This window comes from Strix aluco, chromosome 4 (genome assembly GCF_031877795.1).
Source record: "Strix aluco isolate bStrAlu1 chromosome 4, bStrAlu1.hap1, whole genome shotgun sequence".
NCBI classification, from domain to species: Eukaryota; Metazoa; Chordata; class Aves; order Strigiformes; family Strigidae; genus Strix; species Strix aluco.
This window is the reverse complement of record NC_133934.1, coordinates 113,492,870-113,511,690: the sequence shown is the minus strand read 5'-3', so window position 1 is coordinate 113,511,690 and position 18,821 is coordinate 113,492,870. Positions and strand designations below refer to the sequence as shown.

At 40.4% G+C, this 18,821-nt stretch overlaps 1 protein-coding gene across 2 annotated transcripts in view; it reads left to right on the top strand.

The window, feature by feature from the left end:
- The window catches only part of CCDC88C (coiled-coil domain containing 88C), a 107,552-nt gene that overhangs the window by 26,182 nt on the left and 62,549 nt on the right, over positions 1-18,821 (top strand). The window lies entirely within an intron of this gene.

Sequence of the window (18,821 nt, the reverse complement as noted above, 5' to 3'; positions counted from 1 at the left end):
TTTTTGAACCATGCCTAATTTGGTAGCCAAGAAGTAAGTTTGTGCCACAATTTTTCAAAGCCTCAGGACGTATTGTCCTTGGTGGCCTGATGCAGAACCTTCGTCTGTTCCTAAATTTCTGCCAAATCTGTGGAAATTCTACTATTCCGATTTACGTATACACAACAGCTTGTGTTAATCACAGTGCAGACACCCTCTTGTGAAGCCAATAGTAAATCAAGGGCTAGTAGTATTACAAAATCGACCTGAGATAAACTGGACACTTCAATTTGTAAGGACGATCTGTTATAGCATTGTGAGTCTTTCTGGTTTGTTTAAGGAAGATCCTCACCCATCCACTCTGTTCATCTTATTAACTTGTTATATTTGGACTAGGGCTCCTAGGGTACACACTTCTTTTCATCCTAGGGGTAATATTTTTCCAAGCTTAGTTACCACATAGTCAATACCATTCTACTCCTTCTGTTTGGGGTATAGGTCACCTAACTGAGGGTTTAGTTTTGTTTCGTTTAAATTGATCTAAGAGGGGTAGATCAAATTGGCCATCTACATATTTCGTGTAACTGTTACACCCCTTGGTTACTCTTACATCTATAGCATTGTTGTTTTTACAGTATAGAGTGGCATCATTTAGATGACATCGCTGTATGCAGGTATAGTTATAGGATACTTGTGGTTCTTCTATTTGGATTTCTTGTTGAGTAGTCATATTAGCACTGCCCCACTGAAAGTCTGCGCTCATTGTAATTTGTCCATAGCTCTGGCCTTGAGCAATGGTAATATTATCGTGTAAGGAGGTATCATCAGGGATTGGAATCCTTGTGTACTCTGGTGTTCCTGAAGAGTGTTCTGGTAAATGTGTACAGACCTAACAATAGATTCTGATTCTATTTTGGCTCTGGCCAGACTTGACCCATGGCTATCATAATTGTCACAGACCAAACGTAAAACTCAATCACGATTTCCTTACTTACAATTTAAGAGCAGACTGCTGCTCTACTACCCGTGGGGTGGGAGAGGTAGATATGGCAAATATCATTGGTCATTTGTATTGGAATTGAAACACCAGAACTGTAAGGTGGGAAAAATCCATGATGAGAGTACCCAGGCCCAAACCACACATGCGTTCTGGGCTCGGGGTGTGGAAATCCATTTTCTTGCTGCGTATGCAGACCTCAACTCCGTTGGACCAGGGTAGTGTAGCCATCAGCTCCAGCACTGACCACAAGGGCTGCGATCAACAACCACGACCAGCTTCGTATTGCCGGAACCCTGGGAGTAACACAAAGAAGGCACTTTCCTGTCATGACAGAGACACCATCTGTGAATTGATATTACTAGAAGAGTTGCAAGAGGAGAAGACAAAATGTATACAATTCTGTTACTTTATTTTGGGGCACTTACTCTGTTAGCTAATGCTGTAATTATTCTTTTAATATATGTTTGTTTGCCTTGCAATTGTTGTGGTAGACAGTCAGCTCTGTCTTCTGATTCCCCAGAGCCATAAGCAAGTTTTCAAACTTGGCCTGGGACACATTTTGATTTCGTAAAACCAGTTAGATTGATATATATTATGGTTAAAAGAAGATGTTGTTAATAGCATAGCTACTGTGCGATGCATGATTATATGTACTGTCGCTTCTTTTTCTTCTATACTTCCTTCTGTTATGTGCATATCACCCCCATGGACAAGGACTATGAGGACTTCAGGAAACAGTACCAATCAGTGTTTAAGCCACGGGGTGGTGGGGCAGACAGATGCACGGACATTTGCCTTAAACATTTCTTGGTACAGGGAAGCAAGAACGAGACACCTGTTTCCGGCCCTACAGAGGTAGGACTGAACAATATGTTCTGTAGTTTTGATGACTATCATCAACTAACTGCGCAGGTGTAGGGTGCTAGGTCGTTGACTTTGAGGAAGGGTCTTGTATAAGGTGACCCCAACACCACACTCACCATGCATATGCATGAAGTTTCTTGAACCGGGCAGAGATTTTGGGACTCGGACTGTATAAAAATGGTACCATCAGGAGTTAGGGGGACAGCCCCTACCACTAAGACACCAAGAGTCAGGATGACCAACGGGACACCGCTGGATCCACATGTGGTGATTCTCTATCTCTCTCTGTCTCTCTCCCCTCCTTTCTTTCTCTTTAATGAATTGTGACTAGATCCAAGTAAAAACATGTAGCACAGAGCTTTCTTATCCAGTTATCTAGTTAAGCAGTTGTCATCGAGTTATTGTATCTAACCACTTGTCTTGAGTTTTGTGTTAATAAATTGTTAAATTGGTTGGCTGGTGTCATTTCACCAAATTCTCTGTTCCTCAATGTACTTTATGTTCTTTCTTATCAATTTCTCTCACCAAAGAGGGTGGGATAATTACCTGTCCAGTGGTCATAACGGCCCATCCGTTCACCTGCTCTTTGGCCTGTAATTTAGTTATCAGTTTACCACCCTTTTTATCATACTTGGGTGGTGTGTCTGGTAAAATTATTTCTTTTTCAGGTACCAGGGCTAGGATGCCTTTTTCTGCAGCTTCCTTTGCAGCTTTATCTGCCAGTTGATTACCCAGTTCTAGTGTGGTTTTACCTGACTGGTAGGCTTTACAATGCATAACTGTAATTTGCGATTGCCTTTGGTTTTGAATGCTTTCCAGTAATTTTTGGATCTGGGGGCATGTTTAATCACATGTGCTGTTAACAACCCTCTTTCTTTCCAAATAGCCCTGTGGGCATGGACTACCCCCAAGGCATACTTGGAATCTGTCCATATGTTGGGTTGTTTCCTTCACTCAGGTCTAGTGCTTTCTTGAGGGCTATTAATTCGGCTTTCTGGGCAGACACCTTTGAAGACAAAGTTTGTGAATCTGTTACCTTGTCAACGGTGGTTATGGCATACCTGGACGTTCGTGTTCCATCTTGAACAACGTTGCTTCCATCGGTGTACAGCTCCTAATATGGGTTCTCTAATGAAGTGTTCTTGAGGTCTGGTTGACTGGAGTAGACTTCTTCGATAGTGCTCTGGCACTCCTACTTGGTCAGTCAAGAGAAACACAGCAGGGTTAACAATTGAGGTGGTTTTAAGTTGAACATCATCCTGTTCTAGCAACACCACTTGATATTTTAATATGGGGCTGGAAGCTGGCCTCCTTTTTGTTCTAACACAGTAACTACCATGTGTGGAACATATACAGTAATCTTTTGTCTCAGAGTAAACTTGTAGGCTTCCTGGATTAGCAATACTATTGCTGCTACCATTTTAATTGCTTAAATGTAGTTCTGCTGTTGTCAGTTCGATCAAGATACTTGTTGTGGGAATCTTTTAACATCTCATAGAGAGGTTTCACTAATAATCTGTAGTTAATGATCTATAGGCAGCACCATCCCACCATTCCCCAGGAATGCTTGTAATTCTCTCAGTTCTGGGCTCAGGGAGGCAGCAGATGACCTCTTTGTGCTTGGATCCTAGCTGTGTCTGGCCTTTCAGGATTCCAAATCCCAAATATGTAACTGATTTTTGGGCAATCTGGGCCTTGTCCTTTGACACTCAGTATCTACTGATGCCCAGGAAATTCAAAAGGCTTATGGTCAGGGCAAGACATTGTTCCTCAGTCTCTGCTGCAATCAAAATATCATCCACATACTGTAAAAAGTTCTTTGGTGATTTTCTTTTCTCCAAATTTCTAACTTTTTTGCCTATTGATTTCCAAAGATTGTTGGGCTGTTCTTAAAGCCTTGAGGTAAAACTGTCCAGGTATATTTTGTTTTTCTCCCTATTTCTGGATTTTCCACTCCAAAGCAGAGAGCTCCTGACTTCTAATATCAAGGGGAATGCAGAAAAATGCGTCTTTCAAGTCTCAGGCTGTGAACCAACCCTGTTCTTCAGTGAAGGTTGTTAACAATGTGTATGGATTTGCCACTACAGGATGAATATCCTGGGTTACCTGATTTATTACCCACAGGTCCTGGACCAACTGGTAATCCTTACTATTGGCCTTCTTAACCAGTAAAATGGTGGTGTTGTATTTTGACTCACATTCTACTAATAACTTGTACTTTAAGAATTTCTCAATCGTTGGCACCAATCCATTTCTAGCTTCCAGCTTTAGAGGATACTGTTTAATTCTTACTGGGGATGATCTTGGTTTAAGGTCAATTCTTACTGGTTCTGCTCTTCTGGATTCTCCCAAGACTCCTCTGACCCATACAATAGGAATCGCAGCATCTTCTACTTCTGAAGGTACCTCCTGTAACTCAGCTTCCCTCTGTAACATAAAGACTTGTGCATCTAAAGCTTTATTTTCAGGAATATGGATTTAGACTTTCCCTTTTTCAAAAGTGATTTATGCATTCAGTTTATTTAATATGTCCTGTCCTACTAGTGGCGTAGGGCAATCTGGTATATAAAGAAATTGATGGGTTAACACTCTGTTCCTAATTCCAAACTTCAAAGGCTGGAAAAACAGCTGATTTTCCTTCCACCCTGTGGCATCAATCACTGACATAAAGAATTTGCTCATGGGTCTCTTACAATTATTTAGTACTGAATATGTTGCCCCTGTATCAACTAGAAGTTTAACTGTCTCATTTCCCAGTTTAACGGAAAGCAGGAGTTTGGCTAGGGAGTTTTAATTCCTCAACCCCTGGTCCCTGTCAATTTGAGTCTTCCATACTGATCATAAATAAGTCTGCCTCTGAAGTGGGTGCAGACAGGGGTATCCAATTAACTGATTGTCTCTTTGGGCATTCTTTTTTTTTTTTTTTTTTTTTCAGTGTCCCTTTTCCTTGCAGATCACACACTGATCCCTTCCCAGAGAGATTATCTTTCTTGTATTTCCTCCTGGTTTTTGTCCCCTTGGGGAAACTTCTTCCCCAGAGGAGGTCTGTGCTTAAGCAAAAGCAGTTGCTAAAATTGCAGCATTTTCTGTTAACTGAGATGTTGATGTTCCAGACATGCCCTCTCCTTTTGTAACTTTCTTATATTTGGTGCTGACTGATTTATGAACAAAGTAGTCAACTGTTGATCCTGTTTATTCACCAATCTGCCTGCCCCTGTATTTAGATGCCAGTCTGGCTTTTATGCTGACATAAAACGATCTGGACCATCCCTTGTATTTAGCCCTCTCTTCCTCCTCCTGAGCATTTTCCTACCTAGTCCTACCTGCCCCCGGACTGAAACCTTCCTCCTCCTCAAAACTATCCAAGTCACTATCTCTCTGTTCCTTTTACCTTCTGTTCACACCCTTTCATTTCTCTGATACATGTGCTGTCTGCCGTTTCTCTTTCATGACAGTAGCATGTCCAGTAACACTTGCATGAGTTGTACACACAGAGCAGAGTATGTGTATAGCGTACTACAGTATATTTTCTCTTTAATGGGGGGCAAGGGAATGAATAGATGGCAAAGTGTCCTTTTTCTTTCTGTGGTGTGAAATCTTTTATTTAACATGACCAGTGGGCAGGTTTTATTCTCATTCTTCTGCCCTCTGCACATATCAAAAACCTGCCATACAACCTGGTGTAATCAGCAGTCTGCTCACAGGAGGCCCTGAGTTTGAAACAGCAGGAGTTTTGCAGCTTGGAGCTGAATGGTGTTGGCAGAGCTGTTTGAAGAAGTTTGCTTAGTTCCTGCCCGCGTTGTGCTGAGCCAATTTCAAAGGGGCTGTTGCCTCTACCTCGTGAGAATGACTTTCGGTCCAAATTCACAAGGAATCATGTATCTACTAATCTGAAACGTGGCAAACGCTCTTTTTATTTTCAGTTTCGGTTGTGCCTCTTTCTGTATTGCTGCATAGAAAGTGACATCAGTGACTGTAGATCAGCTCAGGGGAAATTCCATTTTTTCACTACTGTCTGTTAATATTCAGTAGTAAATTCTGGAGACCTAGCAGATCTGCATGTTTACACTGTCAATAGAAATTGCTTAGCTTGGAGATTCAAACTTAAATGCCTGATTTTAGCACCTTATATTTATCATATGCCTTAATATTGTGGAGATACAAACATTGGCTTATGCTGAGATTTAGGGGAATGGTGAATTCAGGTAGTACTACTGAGGTGCCAGAGCATCTAGATTTGCATTCGGGTACTGTATTGTAACTGCTGGATTTTCTCTGATTATTTTATCCTAATAGTAAGCATCTGTTTATCCCTTTAAAATTAGTGGGGGCTGCATGTTTTCTGAGCACTGAGAAGTAAGACCATTAGTCAGATGTCCAACGTCAAAATGCAAACTATTTCTGTAGGTTTGAAGAGCACAAATTGCTTTGCTGCAGCATTTCTTTTGGTGAGTGACTGCAGTAATTCCCATAGAGCTCCAGTTTCTGATCAGCCATTCATCACTCAACCAATTCATGATGTTCTCAGCAAAAAACAGGTTTGTCGACGTAACTCAATACCTCCACCAAAGTATGTTTAAACAACGATGGAGAGTCATTTTAATAAGTTATGTGAAAAGGTGTGTGTAAACCAGAACAAAAGAGTCCTTACTCCAGCACTTAACATTGCCAACATTTTGGAGTTTGCAGTGGACCTTTCCCTGTTCTACAGCTGGATCTCCTTGCCAAGGTTTTGTGCTTCACTGAAGTTAAGGGTGTAAACACTCTCTGCTGATAAAATATTGCTTGTGCTACCTTTCTCTGATTGTAATGCCCCTTAAAATCTCGTCCGAGGGTGCTTCTAGGACCACCGAGGAGGTTTGGCATGCTTTGAACACTGCTAGGCTTAGATCTGCTGCTCAGTAGTTGCAACAACTATAAACTTGTGTAACATGTATCTTTTAAAATTCTAATAGTCTTTATTTTTACAGAGCAACGCAGGCTAAATGTGCTAGACCGTAGGTGGTGTTGCTCTTTGCAGCCTGAGGCTTGAATTGCTCTTGCCTTGAGCAATCTTTCTGGGGATTTACACGCCCCTCCTCTGCTTTCAGCTAGCTGAGAGGCCAGCCCATCACGGCTGCACTGCTGTTGTTTTGTGATCTGGTTGATAGGGAGCGCAAGTCACTTAATATGTCGTATTAAGTTTCCCTCGATTATGTTGCTTAAATAGTAAACCTGAGCTCTGCTAATGTAGGTAAGGGATAGGATCCACATGTGAGGCAGCTTGGAAATTGCCTGGAAACATACATGCCTGCCACCTTCATGTGCCATGAAAGGGCACTGAAGATTAAGAAGTATACTTGAAAAATTGCTCTAGTAATACAAAAGGGTTTTGCTACTGTGCATAGTTCTGCTTTTTCTGCCTGTAGCCAGAGCAGCTCCTTGTGTTTGAGGGTTCTTGCTGGTTTTGAATCTTGTGACCATTTTTAAGGTTTTCCTCAGTAGATGCAAGGTCTTGAAAGTCACTTTTTCAATTTAGTCGAGGCTTTCGTATGAGTACATGATAGATAAGGCTTGCTTTCAGGAAAACACTAAATATCACAGCTTAAGAGAAAATTGTATTTTGTTGACATAGAAAATCCAGTGGTCAGAAGCCTTAGAACTGGCATAGCAGGAGTATTAGATTTTAATATTTTCTGAATGTTCATAATAACATAGTGACACAACTCCTGTTTCTGTGACAGATGGCATAAAGAAAAGTATCTTCTAGGGTGCAACTGCACCCTTCACATTTTTTTATGATATCATGGGTATTCCCGGGGTGTTGTACGCATAAAGTGTGCTGTGACTACTGGTAAGTACTGATGAAGAAAAGTATAAACCAGGGAAAGTATTTTTTAAAAATGCGCAACAATTATTTAAGCAGGTTTTCTACATCAGAAGCTCACCTTTGCTGCTTAAGTCTGCCTAAGCTGTCTGCTAGGGCTGTTGTGAAAGAGAACTCTTAAATTGAGGCCTGTGGTATGAGGCTGGTGGGGGAGCAAGAAGGGTAAAGCTCTGCTGATTTAATTTATATTAACAGTTACGAGTTATCTGCAAGATTCACAGTAGATTACACAGATTGTATTAAACAGGGTTAATCAGTCATTTCAGATACTTAAAGGAGCACTGTTAAGAACTGGCAAGAGTGAAAATTCTTCTTGAGAGAGTGTTTGCATGTGCAAGCATGCATATGTGTGTGAATGCATAGCCTGGATTCCCATTGATAAGTAAATTTTGCCTAGCAGCTGCCACACAGGGACATTGGCTGTTTCCTGTTTTGTGTATAGGTGAAATTGTGGCAGTTGTGGGAAGTGACTTTTTCCTTTCTTTTATCTTTTTTGCCATAACTCTTCTTGAATATGAAATATTACTCCTGCTGTGTAGTTGCAACAGTAAGGAGATCTTTGTTATCTTGTGATATTAACTGCTACTTGAATTGTGGACTCATTGTGGCTTGGTGGGTTTTCACCATTAACTTTTAATGTGTTTTTTCTCTTGCACATGTGTGAAATAGAGTGTGGAAGGTGACTGGGTTTTGTAAGAGTGTATAGGATGCATCAGTCATAAGGGAGGATATAATGATTGGAGATTTAAGATTTTAATGTACCACACCACGTTGTGTTGTGGTTTTCCTTGTTCAAAATGTTTGAGTTTTCACTTTTTTTTTTTAAGGGAAGTGTCAGAGCAGCTAATTTTTTTTTTTGTATAATTTCTCAGGCTCAGAGTAACTTGAGTAACGGGATTTTCCTGACGCTGAAAGACTAACCTTAAATTTTATCAAGTACACAAAGTGTCACACTTTGTCATTTTTGAAGACTTTTCAGTGTTGTGTGTTTAAGAAGCCAGCTTGTTGCTGTGTGTTGCGTGGTAAAACTAATGCTCTCGTTGCTAAGCCATGGGACTCTAAATGCTTGAACGTGGGACAGTCTTATGTATAGCAAATCTAATGGTGTTTCCAGAGGATTTTGCTTGTCCCAGGTTTGAGCAGGTGTAGTAATTCCAAGTAATAGTGGAGAGAAGTAATGGAAACACATGTATACGCATAACTGTGTGTGTATATATGTATATAGAGACATATATGTACATCAATTTCTGCTAGAGCATAGTATTTCTGTTGCTATGTGATGCCCAGAGGGTGGGGGCAATGAGTGAACTTGGCTGAGATGGGGATGGCACAGGATGGGACCCGAGCCCCAGTGTCCTGCAGCTGAGGATGTATTGGGAATGCCCCAGGTACCCACTTGGACCCACTTGCCTTGGGCGGCTGATGAGGGCTGAGCAGGGCTGAGCATCCTGAAGCAGCATCCCTTTTTGTCAGGGTAGCTCCAGGCTGGCAGTTTACAAAGGGGTCAGATGCCAGTGAAAGTCTTGGGGTGGGACCGAGGAGGAGGTTCCTCTGTCACCTCCTCGGTAACAAGTTGGGAAGACCGGGGAGGCTCTCCCTGGCAGCCAGACCTGGTAATTGCCTGTGGGTTATGCCTGACTTGGCTTTGTCGAGGTGCAAATTATTGGTAGTAAGCTCTGTGAATAGTCAAGCATCAACTCAAATGGCTGTGTCTCCTTCGTATAGTAACTGCATCCCAAGGGGGTGCTCAGTAACTCTGCAGTTAGAAGGGTTGTTTGCTACTGAAAACAAATAAGCCTAGAAAATCCAGAAAGGGAACGATGAGAGGCCCAGAGGCTATTTTGAGGAGATGACCCCTATTTCCTCTCCCTGCCCTCTCCCATTTTATTCACTATTAGCTTTTACCACTGCTAGTTTCTGTGGTTGTCTTTTTTTTTTTTTTTTTCCCTATTATAACTGCAGCACAGTGCTAATGGTAAAACTGGTGATTGACACAGTAAATGCTGGGAGTGTTTTCTTTCACAAGAGTGCTTGGGTTACTTTGGGAAAGCCACATAAAACTTACTGCAGCTTCTGCACCTGTACAGTGCAAGAAGCACTGATGGTCTTTGAAATCTCTTGCATGTTAGCTGCCTGGGGCAATCTGCTGGCTATAAAGAGAAACACCACTGTACATCTGTGCGTGGAAGAACCATATGGTCTGACTTGAAGCTTCTCCCTCTACCCACCTTAAGAAAAAATTTGCAGACTGCTGCAAATCTGGCAAATCTGACTAGGAACTGTCTGGGTGTTTGACCTTGTTGATATTGGGTAAATTAGATGATACTGATAATGCAGTGATATGTTGAGGTAATGATGTTGGATATAAATTCTGCTTCAAAATAATTGGAAGGCTCATAACATTAACCTGGAACGATACCCCTTGAAGTTTTCTAGGAGTATTTGACTGGGGCAGGCCTGAACTGCGAGGACTCTACATTATTGGTATTTGAGATTTTAGTGCCCCTGGTAACTGGTTTATAACAGGAGTTTGCCTGCAAGAGAAAGCTCTCAGTGATGAGAAGGTCATGTTGTCGCAGGAGATGAATGAGAAAACAGCTAACGTAATCAGATGAGTAGCATGTATGAGCTGCTTTGTTTTAACCTACAGACATTATCAATAAAATCTTTCCTTCCCTGTACTTCCCCAACCACCTCATTTGTCCTGTAGCATCTTATTGTTGGTCAGGCATCCTTACAGGGTGGGATAGCTTGTCCCTGTACCTGCTATGCCTTCTCTTCAGATCAGCTGAAAACTTCCCTCTCCTGTAAATCCAACATGGATTTTTGCATGGTTGTTTGCAAATGCTGCAAGAACCTCACTTGCCCATGCTGCTGTCCTCTGTTGAAGTTTGATAATAAACTGATGGCATAGTGACTGTTTGCATGCTTTCTGAAATGTTAATTTGTTGTTCAATACTAGGTTGCCCGTAAGCTGCCCAAGCACAAGAAGGTTTAAGCTTGTTGGAAACTCATGGTTAAAAATCTTTAAGCTTTTGGAAATTAATCAGTTTAATTTAAACTTAATTGATTTTAAATTTTTTTTCTTCACATTTATATACATGTTAGGGGGCTGGGGAGAGAGAATAGGATGAGTGCTAACAGACCAGTTGTTCAGTTCTCTCTCTGGTATTCCTCAAGCACTGTCACAACACTTTTCTTCACTGGGAGAAAAAATTGTCTTGGGATTACCATTTTTCCTAAATTACAGACTGCAAGATTTTCATGCATTTCAAAATGAGCCATGTAAACCGATAACCTACATGTTTTATCACATAAAATCGCTGTTGGTCATTACTGCCTGAATGCTGTCCATATATTTACTGTTCCTCCATTTCTAGGTGTCGTTTTCCGCATTTCTCCAGTACCATCCATTCAAGTTTCTCAAAATGGTTTACCAGTGTAATGTGAATTAAATCTTGTTTATTCAGGGAGTATTATCCTGGAAAACTGAGCAAGTTTGTGCTTGTTTCTAAGCATTATCTACTTTATATCTGAGCAACTCTGAGGATGTTTGGATGTAGTGAAAAGGCATGGCACCATATGCTAACAATGAGAAATATTTTTTGTGAGCTGACCCTGTGGCAATCAAGAGGGCTACTGAGACAGTAGGATGTTACTTAGCATTAATAAGAGTGGCAGGGTAACATCAGCTTGGGTTTTTTTTTGGGACTGAGGGATAGATTGAAAATTACTGGCGAGTTTCTGCTTCGAACAGGACCTAGGAGTATCAGTAACAGCAAACTTGGATATTTGTTTTACTTCTGTTACCCTTAGTCATTGATGAAATTTTGACTCGTGCATTCACGTTGAACTCGATCACCTCTGTTAGGCTTTCTGTTTGCTACTAAAATATGTTCATAACAAGGAATTAATTAGAAATCATGAAAGTATCCCATTCCTGTGTGTGTGTCTCCTCCCAGTTTTATTAATTTTTTTCTACTTTCACAGATTTGTTTTCTTATTTAAACTTTAATGGCTTTGATTTGACTTTTTGATATTTGTACTAGAGAACCTCAAAATGGATCTTATCACAATTGCTTTGCCCTTCTGGAATTAACAGTTTGTTTTACAGTTTCCCCCAAGATGCATCATTCTCTTTCAAACAACATTTATACTAATAAATGATACTGGCAAAAGTGCAAAATGTGTGTACGTTTACACTACGTAGCTTCTGTTCACTATTGATCTTTGGGAAAGCAATATTGCTGTGATGTGTAACTGGTATTCTCGCATCTTCCGATCTCTGACTCCTTTGTATTCCTGTACACTTGGCTGCTGCTTTTTCAGGCATTGCATTATGATTGTCACTCCAGTGGTTGGCTACTTCTTTGGAGTTCTTGGTGCTTTTTCAGACACTGGGACTCATATTGCAGTGTTGAAGTTGCAATGCAGATCTCTCGCTCTGAACCTCTAAATAAGCTCCACAACTCACTGTATGCTTGCCTTGGGTTGATTATTTTTGCACTTCTTCATGGCAGTATAGAAATTGTGTTAACAAATTCAGTGTATTTTATGTGAACTAGTATCATGTGCCCAGTTAGGTGTTTACTGTCTCTGTTCCATATAAACATATAAAACCCCAAGTTTTAGAAATACCTGTAATAAGAAGAGTGATAGAAAACACATCTTGTACATAATCTTCCTAGAAATGCTTTTATTGAGTTGATGTTTGTTTCTTGATGGCAAACTGTATTTTAATATTGTAAATATTTTCACTCCAGTGAACAAGGGCGGTGGATCAGAGTTAGTACCTCAGAGCTCTGCGTGATTAATGTACTTTGGTAGCAAGCTTCGGTGTTAAAGACTAAAATATACTTGCTCAGTTTTAGAGTTTGATGTGAAAACTTTTGGCTTTATTATTCCAGCAAAATAAGCTCAAACCGCATATGGGAAAACTGGCTTCCTTTTAAAGCAAATGAGTGGGCTTGCTGCTGAGTTTCAGAGAACTCAGAAGTGCTTCATGTCTGTTCTGATGGCCTGTGATGTTTCTTTTTAATGTGTGTTAGGCTAAATTATTACGGTCCTTAGAGACCACTACAGATTAACTGGAAGCATGTTGAACAGATGGATTGCATTTTAGCTAGTTATATTTGTAATGTCAAGTGACAGGCCTTTAACACAGCACATTCCATATGCCCTGTTACTGCATAAACCACCCCAGGACAAATCTAAGGTGAAATAAAATAGAAGTCAAGTAATTTGTCTGGATACTATTATAAACATGTGAAGTCACTTGCACATGATTTGTAGGGAAGTTGAGGATAAATCAGTAGGCTTTTTATTTTCAGTAAAGTAGGTAAATTAGTCAAGGGTGCTGCTGGCAATAAAAGCAGGAGAACACAGTGCTTCACAATTGGATTTTCTCTTCTCTGGGTCAAATCAATATTGCCACTAGGCACAACCATAGAGCTGTATGTTGTATTAACATAAGTGATTCATCTTGGAGTCAGTGAAACTAGGGTAGGAAATCTGCTGTTAACATAGCCATTGAACGTTTCACTTCATACTTTAGAAGTAAATGTACATTTTTGTATTTAGTTTGATTTAAGAAAAAAATATTTCCTCTGCAACTGGTGTGTGTAGGAGTGGCAACTTCTCCATTATTTGTTCCACTGGGCTAGAAGTAGAACTAATTGTGTCCTAAAATAGTTTTTACATATATAAAAGTACCTTTATTTAAATATACATAGAATTTTTGTTATATGATGTAAACAATGTGCACTGTAAACAATTTTAATTGATCTTAATGCAGATGTTTTTATCAGGACTTGCTTGCCTTGCCCTCTGATATCCAGAGTGGTTTAGTTCTGTGCCAGCCTGGAGCAGCTGATTTAACCAGTTCATAAAGCAGTGACAGTGTGCACAATGGATCACATTATAACCACGGAATCTTATTTTCATTTCCTTGCTCTGTTGCATGTTACTATTTTTTCGTCAGCCTACTGACATCTTGCATATATATGACAAGCTCTTTGTTCCAGGGGTGTCTCACTATGTATTTGTACAGCTTGCAGCAGATGAGGTTTTGCTCCTGGCTGGGACCTCTGCACTACTCTAATACAAATAACAAAACCTGAGCCATAACAATGAATTGGGTGGATGATTGTGTCTTGGTCCTTTCTAGGTTTTTTATATGATACTCTATTATGTGCCATGCAAATTGTATATGTGTGATTAAAAAAATATATTTATAAGAAATAAGTATACTTCTACATTGAGTATATTTCTGTTGTTTTGTGGGTTATCTGCACCCCGCACAGGCTAAATGTAGCTAAGACTAGGTATGATTCCTTCACATCCCCTCCCACTGAGATCAGTCTACGATTGTCAGAACTGATTATTTTCAGCAGATGAGGCAACAGTTATTTTAGTGGCTTTTGGGTTTCCACATGAAGGGTCTTTAGAAGTGTGCTTTGTAATTTGCTGGTTTTCAGGAAAAAAAAAAATCCCTTTAAAGACAGCTAATCCTCTAGTCCGTTGCATAACAAATATAATTGTTGTGGAGATGAGCGAAGTTCTTAGTCAAATTTTGTCATGTATATAATGTGTTGGCAGGGAGACAGTGAGTACTGAGTCACATGCACGGTGTCATCAGGCTTGCTGGCATGGTAAGGTGTACATGGAAAACATCTCAATAAAAGACCTGTTTGTGTTTCACTTCCTTGTCATTCCCCTGCAACAGCTTGTTTCATCTTGTCTAATCTTTTGTGGGACCCTGTTATACAGGTTACAGAATCTTGCTATAAATTATTTGCCTGACACCATTAATAACTCCTCAGATAATTATAGTAAAAAAAAAAGTTTATATGAGAAGACAAATATTTTTTTCCTTTAAAATAACCTCCTTGTTGTAGGCTGCAGAATAACTTGTTTTCATTATGATATTAAAACAAAACTGGAAACTTTGAAAAGCCATATGTAAAATACAACCCTGTGTCTCAGTTTGCAGTCTAAAATATGTTGAAATGTTAAAACTTGTTCATTAGCCTGAGTGTTCACTTTTCCTTAGAGTTCTGATTCCAGAAAAGCTTGAGTTCAGTTGTCCCTTGGACTTGGAGTGCGCCTTGCCTGGGAAACGCAGCTCCCAGCCTGTCTTTGTGGTAGCATCCTTAAGATGTGTAGGGGCAAAGCTGCCACCCCATCCTGCTGCTGAGAGGCTCTGAGCTGGTGCAGATGACTCCTGCTGAGACCTTATCTAAGCATGTAGTATCTCCTTCACCAAATGTTTCCCACTCCAAGGATGTTTACTGATCCATACTGAGCTTATCAGAGAAAGATGTCGGTTGTGCTGCATAGATAGGACTCTGCTGAACTTTCCTCTGTTGGCCTGAGTTGCCGCTGAAATGTAAGCCAGATGCCCTGGCTAGGTAGTGCTTGTGCTTGCTGGTATAAATAAAGCTGGTGATGGTTTTTCCTCATGGGCATTTTAAGTAGGAAAGCACCATTTGGCTTCCAGTCAGCTGGGCAATTAGCATTTTATAGCTAAGCAATATACTTAAATGGAATTGCTTGGCTTGAGCGTTGAATTACAATGGCCGGTAGACTGCCGTTCTTCTTACATAATTTATTTAGTACTTGCTTCTTGCTTAGGATTCACGCAGAGGTTAATTTAATTCTGCATGAGAAGCTAGTAGTTAGTTACTCTACATTAATGCTGTGTTGTACTGCAGTGCAGGGGAAAGTTTTTGTGTAGACTTTGTATTTGCCTGGTCTCTCAGTCATGGAAAGGACAATTTTGCCTACTCCTTTCCTAGCAATGTGTTCTTTGCAAGAGTGGTTGGCATGCTTACATTGGGACTTAAAAATGAAGCCAAGAACAATACCTTAAGACCATTTTATTCCATGCTGTTGCACTTGTATTTTTAAGAAGCAAATGTGTACTGAAGTCTAGTATGGCCCAAGAAGACTTTGTTTCTAAAAAATTACAAGGGGCCCATTTGCCCTGTTACAGGTAAATAAAACGTTAATATGTGACCATGGTGACTTGAGAGTGAAAGCTGCCACTACATGTCTTCTGATGATCTGAGGCAGAGAGCAAACATCTGGTGTGTGTGATCTTGAAAGGATAAAAAGAGTAGATAAAATGTGCCTCAGCACTCCAGAAACGAGTTAGAAACTTTTAGATGGAGGGAATGAATGTTTGTTCATGCTCTTAATAAGCCTAAGCACTTAACTTGCTGCTTAGAACTTTATCCTGAATCTCATAGGTGTCGATTTTTTTTCTTAAAGCCCTTGACTGCTAGAATCAATGTGGGGGAATCTTGGCTTTACCTTTTTCAAAGCTTCTTTCTTAGCAAAGTGATTGCGAAGAGCTGCAAATGTGAAGCGAGTGCACAGCAAGGGCTTAGATGCAAGAAGACTGCTAATGAGAACACAGCATTTATTTATTTATGTTTAACCTCATGATTTCTAGGTAATTTAATAATGTTTTTGAATCCTTGGGGTACCAGTCCTGGAGTGCCTAGCTGCTTTCAGCAAAACTTACCTCTGGCTTAGGCAGTATCCTTGTTGTTGCTCAGATCTGCCAGAGTTGTCTCAGCCTGCTTCATGTTCCACATCTTTGCAGGCAAGGACAGCAGAGAGCATGATCAAGGACTGAACATCCAGTTTGACCTTCACTTAGAAAGCCCTCCCTATCGATGTGGGGTCATGTAACTCAGCATGCAGAAACCTTTGTGGACTTTATCTACTGAGTTTGGGGGTCTGGCTCAAGTAGTGTAAGAACTGGCTGCTGATCTCTATATTTTTGCGATAGTGGTGTTCACCTGCTAACTAGAAGAATCCATTCTTGCAACCATCACTGCTGTCAAAAGAGCTGAGATTTTGGACAAATCTATTCAAGCTTAAAATATCCTGATCTTTGGTAGAGGAGCATTTCAGACATCTACAGATGCTGCACCAAGGCCCAATGGGGTTTTGTTTTGAATTGGATTCCTTAACACTTCCAATACCAACCTTATGTTTTCATGGAAATCGCATTAGCAACAGCAACAAAAAAAGAGGCAAACCGTAGTCTGAAGGACTTGCAGTAGCTGGCCTCCAAGTTGGTTAATGGTCTAGGTGTAAAGCTGGCAGGTCGGACCCTAATTGTTCTAATAATCAGGGAGATTGTTACCATATGTTGTTGCTATAACCTTTACTGTTTAACCAAGATTTGTTGTGCTGTAAAAATGATTAAAAGGTTGTTCACGTGAGGAATTAGATTTTTTGCTTGTACAATTGCTCTCTGGAGTACTGTGGGTTTTTGCGGGCTATTTAAAGTGTTTGAAAACCCTTCTTTGCTCTCCAGCAGCTCCTGCCTGGGTGTGCTGCCCCTCGCCATGCCGGTTGCCTGAGGCAGGACACATAAATGCCATCTCTGCCTCTGTTGAGGTGTTTCGCAACTGTGTTTGATTTCAAGTATAACAGCATCATTTTACATAATACAATAACTTGCTGTCCTTGTGGGGAAATGTTGCATTTTTATCTCCCATTTCTTTTGCTGGCTGGGCTTCATCGGTGTGTCCAGGTTAACCCAATGTCCAGTGTGGTTGTACCCTGGGAGACAGTCGGGTCTGTGGAGCCTGTCGTCCCTTCATGCCAGTTCACACACAGGCTGTAACAGCACAGCTTCCTTCCTGAAGCCCGAGTTTGACTTTGCAGGGCCTTCAAGGTGGGATGGTAAAATGTGAGGGGAACAGAGGCCAGACTGAGGCACAGCATTTTACTTGTTAATCTGTGTTATTGCTGCTTCAGATAAGGAAAACAAGAAAATATTGATAAGTGGATAAAAATTGAAGAATTCCTGATTAGCTCTTAGGGGAGGGGACTTTGGTTATATTTCCAGATGTGGGATTTTAAGCAGTTGATCTGAGACACAGTCACATTATCCCAGCTACTGAGTCAGTTGTTGGTTGTCAGCTGAGCCTTACTGACTTTCTGTGGTTTTAGTCTGGACAAAATCTGAGCTAAATTCATCAGTGTCAGTGTAAGAGCTTTCAGTTACCACATTTTATCTCACACTTGCTGTGCGAGTGGATGGTTCATTGGTGCATCTCTGTTAGCAGATAGTTTATTAAACTGAAGTAACTTTGTTTCTTTGACTCACTTTCCTGATCTTGAAAAAGGAGGGCAATTACATTGACCTTCCTTTATAAAGTGTTGAGATCTACTGGTGAGCAGCACCACCTAACAGCTAGGTATTATCATCATAAGCACTAATCTGAAGGAGAAGGCATTTAGAACAGTAAAGATAGTTACCTGTTTAAATAATTTGTTTTAAAAATAAATAGGTCAGAGTATCACCTCTTGCACCAATTTGAATCTTTCAATCTGAATTAAGAAATCACTCTTCGCAGGCTTGGGGCCATTTCTGCTTGTATTCGGTGACTGTCGGATTCTTGCCAGAAAATACTAAATTAAAACAGCCACAAGGGCATTCACTTGTGGTTATGTTGGATGGTATACTCAAATAATTTTACAGAAGGAGCTCATGGGAATGTTAACAGCATAAAGGTTAGCTGTAATGTCTTTTGTGTCTGCCAGTTAAATAGCTAGCGATCTGATGATTACACAAAGACAACACAAATTCCTTATGCATTCCTGCCTCAGTGCCGCTCCATGGCTGGGTGACTGGAAGCACAATTCTTTCTCTTTTTTGCCATGGAAATTGCTGGTTAAAGCCCAATACTTCCATATATGTAAATTCTGTTTTTTTGTTTAAAGTCTCAGTGCCATGCTGCATTGTCATAGCAGATATTGCAGTCCAGCCATGTGCTGTTAAAGCCAGTGGGTTTTGCACCTGTTTTGGTAACAGGTGCAAACAAACTTTGTTTAATGTGTATCAAATGCACAAACTATAAAATGCATTTGGCTAATGACTCAGCGAATGCTTGGTCTGCGTTAGCCAAACTTCACATTGCATAAAGGTTTGTAGAGCCTTCTTTCTTAACAGCACCAAAACCCCCATCAAGCTGTGACACCAAGATGTTTCTACTTTATCCAAAAGAGAAACTGCTGAGGAATACGTTTTGGGTATGGATCAGAGGAAAAAGGAATAAAATATGTCCAAAACATTTTTTTTTTTAAGAA